This window comes from Camellia sinensis, unplaced genomic scaffold (assembly GCF_055761805.1).
Source record: "Camellia sinensis isolate YWXY unplaced genomic scaffold, ASM5576180v1 Unanchor3, whole genome shotgun sequence".
Lineage (NCBI taxonomy): Eukaryota > Viridiplantae > Streptophyta > Magnoliopsida > Ericales > Theaceae > Camellia > Camellia sinensis.
The window spans coordinates 15,311,627-15,324,519 of record NW_028129178.1 but is presented as its reverse complement, the minus strand read 5'-3'; the positions used below and the strand labels follow the sequence as shown (position 1 = coordinate 15,324,519).

The 12,893-nt window shown below is 35.8% G+C and overlaps 1 pseudogene across 1 annotated transcript in view; it reads left to right on the top strand.

Moving 5' to 3' along the window:
• LOC145788995 (protein kinase and PP2C-like domain-containing protein) overlaps positions 1–11,844 on the top strand; it is a 75,865-nt pseudogene extending 64,021 nt beyond the window's left edge. The window contains exons 5-13 of the transcript XR_014358637.1: positions 2,418–2,484; positions 2,621–2,833; positions 3,321–3,372; positions 4,224–4,770; positions 5,145–5,214; positions 5,323–5,542; positions 5,705–5,809; positions 8,818–8,913; positions 11,446–11,844. The product of XR_014358637.1 is annotated as a protein kinase and PP2C-like domain-containing protein (transcript). The remainder of the gene's footprint in view (positions 1–2,417; positions 2,485–2,620; positions 2,834–3,320; positions 3,373–4,223; positions 4,771–5,144; positions 5,215–5,322; positions 5,543–5,704; positions 5,810–8,817; positions 8,914–11,445) is intronic.
• The last annotated feature ends 1,049 nt before the right edge of the window (positions 11,845–12,893 follow it).

The window sequence follows — 12,893 nt, the reverse complement described above, 5'->3', positions numbered from 1 at the left end:
TTTGGTCTCTTTTGTATCCTGTTTTAGGCAATCAAAAAAGAAAAAAAAATAATTGTATAACTTTTTAGACAAGTTGTTCTCTTTTTAGTTTTGATATTGAAATTTTGATTTGTATGTTGGATGTTTGGCTATAAATTTTTAAAAAAATTAAAAAAAATTGACGTAAAATTGATGTACCCAGCCGTACTAATACCCTACTTTTTAAAGAATTTTCCGTATCGGTGTACCTGTATCATACCCGTACCCGCACCCATGCTTCATAGATAAACACTTAAGGCTGCAAATTACTATTTGACGATTGTCACCGTCTTGAGGGAAAAAAGGTAATAAAAAAATTTAAAAAAATGATATGAAAGTCAAAATGTAAATGCTTTGGTATGTAACTTTATTTTGTTGATTAAGGTTGGAGTTTTCTATTTATTCGAGAGGCTTTTATAGGAACAAATGAAATTACAATGGACTTCATTTGATTGAAGGGTTGATATCATGTCTTTAACAAATTAGGAGCAATTGAAATAGGCGCATGCCTCGGATGCGCTTCGTTAATGTCATCTCACCTCAAGGATGGCAATGGATCGGGTTTTGAGTGTGAATTCTTACTTTTAAACTTAATTAATTTAGTGATACAATTTTATACTTTACTATAAACCTGACAATTTTGACCTACCTACCGCTATAGTTTAGCCTACCCTGGCCCTCAGGTGCACCTTACTACACTTTGTGCCTAGGTGCGTGCCTAAGCACGCTTTTGATAGCATTGGCTTAGATTTTACACACATTCCATAAAACATACGTTGTCAATGATTAAGGATGTGCAATCTACTACCATGTGGTGTTCTTAAGTATTGTTTTTTTCAACATATAGGAATTAGTAGTGTTTTTTGTCAATTTTGAATAGATTATTCCTGATGCATCTAGAGAAGGGAACCCAAACTTAGATTAGGTTATTGACCATTGACCAAAATAAAATAAAGAGATTAACTTATTGGTAAGTTTTAGCATGTTGCACAAGATTTATAAGAATGTCTAAACATATGAGTGATGATAATGAAGTATTTATATCACGATGGACATAATGCTCTTCAAAAATTTTGATAAATATCCTTGAATTTTTGTAAAACATGGGAATAGCTAACGTGGAATATGATTTCAATTTTTAAAACATTCATGAATAAATAATGCAAATAATATTAATTTTTCTAAATTATTTCCAACATCTCACCAATTTAACCTGCATGGATAGCCTAGTAGTCAAAGGAGTGAGATATAAACTTAGATGTTTTGGGTTCAGCTCTTGCTGGCATCTAGACCCTGTCTTGGAGAGGTTCTTCATCATCCAAAAGGAAAAAAACCTCGCCAATTTTAAAATTTGGTATTGCTACTCAGCATCTTAGGTAGACGTCCTAATTAGATACCTCTTTAAGTTTCAGCTGAAAATTCTTGGAATTACTTTATGGATTTAATAGTAACTACTGAACCTCTTCAAATTACTCGTCTCATTAATTTAGAAATTCCAAATTTGTTTTGGTTTCAGCTCTCGCTGCTTCTTCTCTGTTTCTTTCTCTCAACATCTTCTGCTTCCTTTGTCTCTCTCTTCTCTGCATATTCTTCTCTTTTCTGCATCTTCCCTGGTTCTTTCTCCTTCTCTGCATAGCTTAGCTTCGCTTCTTCTTCCTCTTCTTTACTGCTTTCTTCTTCTTCATCTTCCCAGCTGGTTTCTTCTTCCTCTCCCCTGTTGCTTTCTCTTTCTTCTTCTTCACTGATGTTGCTTCTATTCTCTGCTTCTTTGAATCTATTATCTACTTCCCCGCGTCTACTACTACTCCTGCTACTGCTGATCTGTCTGTTCTCTGTTGTAGCTGTTGTTTTCTCTTCTCCGTAACTGTTGTTGGATCTTTCCTCTGTCACTGATGTTGCCTTCTCTCTTTCTTCTCTACTGCTGCTGCTGCTGATGATGATGATGATGATGATGATGATGAGGATTTCATCCGTGTCCAATTACTTAATTTGTTTACTCTTTGCTTGGTACCACATATGTGTTTTGATGGAATTCCTGTGAGAAACCAGTTTTCTTGTTTGGGAGTTTGGGCTGAATGTAGTAAAGTTCTCCATTTGAGTTGTATCACTTGAAATTTTTTCTAACCAAAGTACCAAACTAAGCTAAATCCGAGTACATAGGAAGGAGAAACTTTGGAGCAATTTTTTGAAACGTAAACATCTCTTCAAACTCGAGATGGGTTTTCTCCGACAAGAGGGGTTTGATGTAATGTGGTCCCATAGGAAAAGATTGATTGCTGATTACTGGCATTGGATAAGCTTATTGCTGTATGTCTGTCCCTTTGTTTTGATTCTCTGTTTTATGAACGTATGATAAGGTTTATACTAAAGTTGTAATGATCATGTTTCCTATTTTACAGCTAAAGCTCTGCAACATCTACATAAACTTGGGATTGTACACAGGGATGTAAAACCAGCAATATTCTTGTAAAGGCCATCATCATTTTCTGATTTGTTTTGTTTTGTTTTGTTTCTGATCTTTTTGTGGGTAAGACTTTGTGTTTCCTATTGATGTGGTTGAATAATATGCTGCTGGTGCCTCTGTTTTTTTTTTTTTTTGGCAGCTTGATGAAAACCTTCGTCCACATCTGGCAGACTTTGGTTTAGCAGAATATAAGAAAGATCTTAAACGAGTTTCTATGGAGAACTGGAGGTCATTTGGAAAGCCAACTGGTGGTTTCCATAAAAAGAATATGGTCGGCACACTCATTTATATGGCGCCTGAAATATTGAGAAAGGAGATACATAATGAAAAGTCAGATGTATATAGTTGCGGGTGTCCTTCACGTGTTGCATCTTGCATTTTTTGAAATTTGTTGTGCTAGCGTGTCCATGTCATATCTCTATCGTGTCTCTTGTCCATGTCCATACTTCTTAGAGTGTCTAATAATGGATTAAACACTATTTTCTTGGGCTGACTATTTTCTTGTCGTACTTGTCGAAAAGCAAATAGAATGATTGGTCATCTTGATCATTCATGAATGCCTTAATTCACTTTATCTAACAAATTTCGTGGCAATGTAATAACAAGAAGGGTATGCATGTACTTTATATTGTTAGATTCGGGGATAACATTTCAATGCTAGATAGTATGTATAGACCGAGTCTTTTGCTTTGTTATCTAGGCAGCTTATTTCTCTTACAGTCCTACCTTGTCGTAGAACTTGGGATTTGATAGATCATTATCATTTGCAATGACATGTAGAAGAATTTATTTTATATAATTTCATATAAACATGAAATTTGATTTCGATGTGTTGTAGTGAACTGCTTACTGGTGTTGTCCCATATACGGATCTTCGTGCAGAAGCGCAGGTTTGACTTTTTCCTTTTACTATAACTCACTGTTTACATGGCTATATGGCTGTTAAATTATCACTCTTGCGAGTGGAGGTGTAGAAATGTGTGTGGGCCAATAATAGCATAGATGAAGTAAATGTCTGGGGAGTTTGGCACCTCCTTGATAGGCTGGCTTAAGTGGCACTCACGGGGGTGTCGTAGTGATCAACACTTTAGTCTCTAGCCACCAAACCACAAAATCTTCCGAGGTGCTATGTTGAATACTTCAGCATATATAAGTCCTGCCTCTTTGACTTGGCTATTGGACGAATGGCACAGTGTTACTATCGCAGAGTTGAAGGACATGTAGTTTGACCACCATGGTGATTTAAGACAAGTGGAACACTTGAATCCTGCAGTTTAACCACAGCAGTTTCAGGCAAGCGTGGCATGAACTCATTTTCTGCGACTTGGGGTATATTTCCTGCCACTCTGTGTTGAAGGTCATGTAGTTTGACCACCACGCTAAGCTCTCTCATTTTCAGCCACTCTGTGTTGTTCAATCTCATTTAACATCTAGTGGGATTTCTCTTCCTGCTTTCTAGATTACTTCTCATACCATTCCTCATTTTTCTTGTCATTCAGTTTATGAGCACACATATGTTCATGCATATAACTGCTTATCAGGGTTCAGGTTTCCCATATAATTTTCATATTCTAAAAATTGTATTAAAAAAAAAAGGTTTCTGTTGAAGTTAAGTTTCTTCTGGACGTCCAATTCTTCACAGATAATATCTTACATCTTAATCTGACTGAATGCCCCCTAATCATTTGACCTGTCAACTATGCTTTTTAACATGGTTGTGCATCATGTGATCTGCTTGCAGGCCCACGCTGTGCTGGAAATGAACTGTACTGAACAGCAACTTACAGCAGCCGTGGTGTCTGAAGGATTGCGACCTGCTCTTGCTGGTCACAGCTCGTCTGCACCAACAGGTTTCCCGTCCTTGATACAGAGATGTTGGGATGCAAATCCCCAAAATAGGCCTTCTTTTGATGATATTATTCTGGAACTTGATCCCATCTTGGAATGCAGAAAGAGAGTAGAGGAAGACGAAAAGGAAAAGGCACTTGTTGACCCCTCTATCCCTCTTGGTGATGAGGGCATCCCGAGCCTTCTTGCTTATCAAAAAAGTATTAACTGGTTTACTGAGGGTGAAAACCTGTCAAAGAGATCTTGTCTCGCAGCTGATTCTGGTGTCAGAATTTGGCCTGATCCTTTTACTGATCCTTCAGCATACCATCCAGTGTTGTCTTGGGGATCCTTCGGTACTTGTGGGAGAAGGGAGACAATGGAGGACACTCACTTTCTTATGCCCCATATGTGCGGTGAGAAGGATATCCATGTGTTTGGAATCTTTGATGGTCATCGAGGTGCGTCATAAATTAAGAGCTACTTATTTTCATCCTATTGGTGTATTTGGTACCAAACTCAAGCAACAATGGATTTTAATGAGAACTAAAGCTCATGTGGGTGATCACAATATTAATTAATAAACAATTGCTTGGGCATCACTTGAAGTGTTTCTTAATGAAACCAGAATGACATAATGAGCATTACAAAGCCCAACTATTACAAAATGGAATTATTTGGAAATTAGTTTTAAGAAATTAATGTTTAAATTCTTGAAGAATTCCTTTTTTTTTTCTTTTTTTTTTATAATTCTTTCTGGTTGTTTCCAAACATAGCCTATGTGTCGTGCATTAGTTGCTCTAGATTACAATAAAAATGGCAAGATCAAATGCAGGTGCAGCAGCTGTTGAGTTTTCTACTCGAGCTCTACCAGGATTTTTGCAAAGTCTTGGTTCCATAAAAAGGTTTCTTCCATTCTATTATTCTCGTGGGCTCTTTACATTCTATAATCTATATATGAATGTATTTAATAAGAAGTACATATTTTTATTTTGTATTTGATAACAATGCAGTCCGTCCGATGCATTACTAGAAGCATTTGTCAAGACAGATGTTGCATTCAGGAATGAATTGGATTCCCATCGTAAATCTAAGGGAGTTATTCAGAAAGACTGGCATCCTGGTTGCACAGCCATTGTGGCTCTTATAGTCAGAAACAAGCTTTTTGTTGCTAATGCTGGCGATTGCAGGGCAATGCTATGCCGAGCTGGCAGTGCTTATGCTCTAAGTAAGGTGAGATCGGACTTGATTTATCAACTAAATGGCTGTGTAGTTGAAACATTCTATTAGAATAAAACATGGGACCTTTTTTTAACTTATTTTATTAAAAATTGTCTCCTTTGCTTACCCAAATGGGTTAAATTGTTCTCCAACTAATTCAACTTGACGCTGTAGGATCATGTTGCAAGTTGTCCTGAGGAGAGAGAACGTATTATCAGTGAAGGGAGACAGGTCAAATGGCAAGTTGACACGTGGAAGGTTGGGCCTGCTGCTCTCCAGGTTTTCTTCTTATCCTTTGCTTAACGATATTCTAGAAAAATGTGTAGACTATTGTCTTCTAATATGGTTGTCTATTGTGAGGAAGTATATAATATAAACTTATTTGTTTCGTCAAATTCTTTTTGCACCAAGTGTTAAGACACATGAACCACCACTACAACCCATATCTAGGGATATCTTGAGCATTATGATTATCAAAAATACTTATGATCACTAAAACATGAGCGAAAATATAAAAGGTAAGGAGTTGGTCCTCGAATCCTACTCCAACTTCTGAGCGTAGCGAGGAGGCTCCTTGTGTCCTGCATCGGCTGGTAGTTGTATGGAGGGTTCATCAGTTGTCACCATGAAGAGGAACATTATGCAAGTTGGGCTCAAAGCATTCGATGTGGTTGTTGACGGGGTTGATCGCAAGAAGATGTGGGTCGCAAAAAAGGGTAGATCTCTGCAAAGATCCCTGATGTTGGGATTTGAAGTTCCTTTGTTGGCTCAAAAGAAGCTTCTTAATTCCTGAAGAGAGGTCTTTTGGGCAGTCTCAACCTCTCGGAGGGCGCATAGGCTTTTGGAGGTCTAGAGACTGGTGAATAGGAGTGGTTGCTCCTTGAGGTTAGGATTTTTGGGGCAAATCAGTGGCAGGTTGTCACACCCCAATTTCAGATTAGAAATCTAAGGCATGATGGTTAAGGGTTTAAGGCTAGTTAAGATTATTAAGTTAAAATAGTGAGATCTTCTATTGTAAGTTCATATTAGATGTGGACTGATTCAAAAGAGTAGGGTGATTGATGTATGTTTTAAAGCCTAATTTAGTGTTCAAGGGTTCAACAACAAAAATGGAAACGAATAGCAAAGCAAATGATTTAAATTTCAATAACAAGACTTGCTTCATATGTGTGTGTGTTTATAATCCTAGTGTATAAAAGTAGCACACACCGAACTCTCTTTCCTCCCTACTTAAATCCCATTACATTACACAAAAGAAATAGTACAGGTACAACTTTTAGGTATATACATTACACTTTACAATCAGCTCACAACAGTACAATAAAAAAATACGGTAAATTACGTTAAACCCCCCTCAACTATGACCTATTTTTGAGTTGCCCCCTTAATGTTTTAAAGGCAACACTTACCCCCCTTGAAGTATATGAATTGCAAAAGTCATTAACACTGTTAACAGAAATTATTAAGTTACCCTTTTACCCTTCAATTGTATTGCTACCAGACTACCATTATCTTCTTCAACCACTACCTAATTTCTTCCAAACCCTAATTAAATCAATTCAATCCCAAACCCTTGATTCCACAGTGTCTCCACAATTCCGATTAACAAACACAACAAATTCATTTGACAAAGGGAGTAAAGTCAGCCACTGTGAATCACCACAACAATCCCATATTTTTGCAGGACCTAATGATCAACAAAGGGAGTGAAGTTTGGGGGTGGCAATGGATATAGGGTTGTTGTTTAAGGGCTTGGGGTTTTGAACTCATTGAAGAGAGAGAGAGAGAGAGAGAGAGAGAGAGAGATGAGGGGTTGGCAGTGGCTACAACAGCTTATGGCAATGGCAATGGCAATGGCGACAACGGTGGTTGAAGACAATGGCCCACCTCTCTTCATCTCACTCGCCACATGCAACTCCTCTTCCAGCCTACACCAACTCCTTTTTTTTTCTTTCTTTAACCAATGGCATCTCCTTCATTGTTCCTCCCTCCTCCCATCTCTGCACCACCACCTTATTTCCCCCACCACTCACCACCTCCCCTTTCAATTCCCACCAAGCCGAAACCCCTTGCCCACAGCCTCCCTCCCACTGATCAAACACCCCAATACACATTGAAACCCCTCAACACTAAAAGCCCTATATTAATTCAACATATGTCCACTAAAATCCCCCCACCTAATCAACGTATCACCATCAAAACCCTCAATTCTTTTGCTGTGAAACTTTTTTATCAAATCATAATGGCTTGGCTAATAAGGGTATATTAGCCATGAGAGTTTCTAGTTATGGCTTGGCATTTCTGGCCATGTAGAGTTGCTGGTTGTGTATATATATACAATGTATGTATATATAATAAGGCTTTTTTAGTCATAAATTTTTAATTATAGTATGATACATTTATGCCAAATGACTACCGGTGTGATGACAGAAGAGGTTTAGAGTTACAAAACAAAACTATAAGCGGGTTGAGTGTTGAATTTTAAACATTGATTTTTAACTTGACAATGGGTCATAGTTGAGAGGGGTTTACTGTAATTTACCCTAAAAATATATATGTTGTTAGAATAGGAAATTGGTAGAATAGGAAATAATGAATTGTATTCTTATTTATTCCTTTTTTAGTTGATTGAATTATGCCTGTAATTGATCAGAATTATCAATATAAAAGGGAATGAAGTCTAACTCATTTCCTAACTCTTTCTTTTCTCTAAACCTACATATGTGTATATATATGTATGTATGTATGTATGTATATATATTAATATAATTTACCCTAAAACATTGATTTTTGTTCTTTGTGTGGTGTAGCTAAAATTAAATACAACAATAGGTTGAGTATAGGAAGATTCATAATTCTCAACCAAACTTGCTAGCATGTCCACCAACAAAGCACACCTACAGTAGGCAAACATTTTTTCTTTAATTTGTTAAAGTTATATATTCCTTTATTTTTATTTTTCCTTCATGTCTTGTGAGGGCCTGAACCTTGCAAAATCTTTTTGGGTATTAAGAGATAGCACTGAGCTAATAGCTGATATTTTATTTATTTTATTTTTTAAATACTAAATAATGAATTAGAAACAAAAAGTTGGTTTCTATTTAATGAGGTTTCTGTAAACTAGATTTAAAAAATAAAGAAACAAGAAGAGGATGGGTAAACAGGAACACATGGTCCCTGCCCGGCCCCACTCTTTGCCCGTGCTTCCAGTATTCAACATGATGTGAAAGCAATAATCAATAATTTGTGGTTGAATTTGAAGTTTATTAATTACATATTTTTTACAGGTTACGCGGTCTATTGGTGATGATGATCTGAAGCCTGCTATGATTGCAGAACCTGAGATAACTGAGACCATACTGTTTGTAGAAGATGAATACTTGGTAAGGTCCTTTGATCTGATAATCTTCTGTTATCTGGGGTTTATTATTTGTGTGCTACGAGAAACTAATAAATGGATTTGTGGCTTCTAAATAGACTTTTATGTACAGTTTCCAGGGAAATCAAAAATTTTAAATAACTGCAGTTGCAGCTGCTTTAATCACTTTAAAAGCATTTGTTCTATATGCCATTACCAAACACAATTTTCTGTAGTGCCTGGATGATCGTAGCACAATTCATGTTCTTGCAATTTGAAATTTGTAGGCCCCCAATTTTGGAGGTCCCGTACTTGGAAATGTTATTAGCAAGACAATTGAATAATCCTGAGATATATTATTGAAGTTTGAAATCTGTAGCCTTACAGAAAAAGATTTTCTCCAAGTGTTTCCCACAAACACTCCATTAATCCCAATAGTTTAAAAACCCTTTTACGAATGATGTGGAAAAGAAGTAACACAAGGTTTTAGAACAATAAACTTTTAAGGAGTTGAATTTAAACAACAAAGCTCAAAAGCAAAAGAATATGGAAGTTGAAGCTCAAAACTTGAAAGATCTTGATGGGTATTACATTTAATCCTTCATCCCATGTTTGTAGACATGTAAAAATCTTGTTTTATAGCCCTTCGTCTCATTTTGGTCATTCCAGTGCAGTAAATGCGTCTCTAGCAGTTGAAACGAAGTAGCTGTTGCATATTTTAGAATTTAAATTTCGCGACGAAGGAGTCAACTTATTTTGAATCTAGGTGAAATCTGAAGCTCTCAGAACTTTTCTTAAGGGATTCGATTTATTTGGTCAAGGAGTTGACTAATCCTTTTATCTGCACGACAACTGGAGTTCAGGGTCGAATCATTTATTTGAGGTCGACTCAAGACCTTCAATGTTTTTAAGATTTTCACGTGTTAAGCATCTCAAACTCATCCAAAACCCTTTCTAACTCCAAAATAAATAATGAACATTTAATCACAAAACAAATATCAAAGACTTATTTTGGAGCTTTTTAATCTCAATCATTACAGCAGGAAAAATGTAAAACTTTTAAAACACTTGTACTCCTTTTGTAATGAATTATTCATCAAATACTAATGACAAAATCATGTTACATTCTCATATTTCATTAAGCTATCCAATAGCTAACACCAAAGGATATTGACAATTCAAAGTACAAGTTTATCATTTGCTAGCCACTCACTAATTTTGTATTGTGAAATATCAAACATATATCACTGTAAAACACAACCAACAAAAGCATCATAGACAATATCAAAACTAAACCATAGGTCTAATTTCTCTTTCATTTGAAGCATTTTGAGGCTTCTTGAATTCAACCCTTATTCTTTTGTTATGTTTACAGTTAAAATAGAATACAAGTATCTTGGCAGACTAACCCCAAGGGGTTGGCCTAGTGGTCAAGACCTGGGCCTGGGGTGTGCTTCCTTCAAAATCTTCTAAGTGCAAACAATTTCTGGGACTTTGCCCTGACCCCCCACTAGTGGATGGTGGGATTGGTCTTCCGGAGTAGTCGGTCTAGTGGGCCAGATGCTGAGTTATCAAAAAAAAAAAAAAAAAAACTATCTTGGCAGACTTGTAATTATTCTAATTTGTATTATGCTTTTCGTTTGTTAGTGCATAACACAGGTAGGCACTCAGATCAAACTTATTCAAAAGAGATCGTATACCACAATTTGAACGATTATGGTTTATGCCTTTGTTTTTCGGTTCTAAAAATAAAAAAATTCTAGCGACCTTGCCCTATCTCTTCCCTCCCCATTCACACCTCATGGTTTCAAAGCATTGAAATAAGACAATACAGGGAGGGTGTGGAGTAAGCCTAGAATGAGAGAGTGTTCTGACGATTGAACTTCCATAGAACTACATGTAAAGTGAGACAGTCCATACCTAATATTAGGAAGATAACCTCTCTAGTATATTTGGGACTGGTTAAGTTTGAGATAACATTATAGTGTTAAAGATATCAGAATATATGAAGATCCATAACTGAAGGGATTTGATTGTATCTCCCACTTTATATATATGGTGTACCATGTAATCAAGAGGATTAAGTAGTGTGAATAAAAGATGTAGCCCATAGGGCTTTGTATGTGTGGACGTAGGCCAAGATTGACTGAACCACATTAACTTTTTGTGTTCTTTCTTCTCTCTTTTCTATTTTTATTATCTCTTCATATTCAACCTTCTTGTCATATTACCAATATCAACTATTAACACCTACCTTCACATGCTTCTCATATTTCTGAACTTGGAGTTATATTCTTTTAGTTTAGTGATCTCTAAAAAATGATCTTTTGAAAAAAATTACAGTGGCTGAAAAGGGGGGTAGGAAGTAAAACCCTAGATAATTTTGCGACCTTTATGCTTTTCCCAATAATTCTTATTTAATTCAAATGCTTATGATGTATGTTTCATTTGTAATCAGACCATTTTCAAAATTTTGCTTTATTTATGACGGATGGTTGTGACTTGTAAGCATATCACATTTTTATAGAGAGAGTAACAATATGTGTTCGACTATCAGGTTATGGCTAGCGATGGCTCTGGGATGTTATGAGCAACGCAGAGATTGTTTGCATAATAAAGGACACAGTGAAAGAGCCTAGGATGTGCTCAAAGAGATTGGCAACCGAGGCTGTTGAACGTGGAAGCAAAGATAACTGTTATTGTCGTTTTCCTGCATCCTGTATCTACTGCAGAGAGGATTTACTAGGTTTGATGGTATTCTTATACAAATTGTTTTGTATCTATGAAATTAATTTTAGTGAGACATGGAAATGAACCAGAGGTGGTAGGAAAAGGTTTACCTCCTCATCTTGTGGAAATTGTATGTGTACATTTATTTTTAGTGGGAAACTACACAAAGCATATGCTTGTATTATTGGATTTCAATGTGCATATATGGAATAATATTGTTAATAGATGTTTAATGTGTTCACAGTGCGCGCGCGCGCACACACTCTCTCTCTCCCCCCCAAAAAGGCATGAACACTTCATTAAAATTAAACTGTACTACATGATTAAGGCAGGAATTTTTGATATGATAATACGATTCAAATCTACATGAATATGTATATGGCACGACTTGTTAGCACGAATATTAAATAGGTTGGATTACTGTCGAATTTGTATTGAACAAAGCTGACACGAATAATCGGTATAATGAAAAATTAGTTACATATTTAATATTATTTCTATTAAAGGGTGTTAAGACATTTTTTAATCTCTTATATAACTCCATCTAACTAAGAAAAAAGCATGTAAAATAGGATTTTAAAGCTAATAAAGGTTTTGTTTTTGTTTTCAATTGAAAATTTATTTGTCTACTGTTTGAGTTAATTTAGTAAATATATATATATATAATAATAAGATATTGTTTTTGTAAATTAAGAAAATCAAATTGAATTGAAATCAAATATTCTTATGAATAATTTCATTCAATATAGATTAGTTATAAAAATTAAATTGTGAAGAAATTTTTTTTTTTATTTTTTGTACGCTTGATATTTTTAGCTTGTGGTCAAATATTTTTACATGACACATTAATACTATACAAATCGGATACAAATCAGAAATGACATGACACAATAACACGAAATAATACATGAGTTAGGTTATTATTAAGATAATTTTGACACATTCAAAATGTCACGACACGAGCACGACGCCGAAAGCATGCGAAGAAAGTAAGAAAACCTATATAATTATATTAGTAAAGCGTAAAGATATTTCCTCTTCTTATTATCTCTCAGGTTCATCCCTCTTTTGATTTATTAACTAGAGTTTCAGGCTTGTTGATATTATTATGGCTGTGAAAGGCCTCAAATGAGAGATTTTTCTTGCTTCACTCCCAGCATTGAAAATAGGCAACCTTGTGTCAATATGAGCTCGTCCGAAGATCGTGATTTAGCTGTTGCGAACTCCTCAACTTTCCGCTAGACCCACCCTCTAGCTGTAAAAATTAATGTCTGC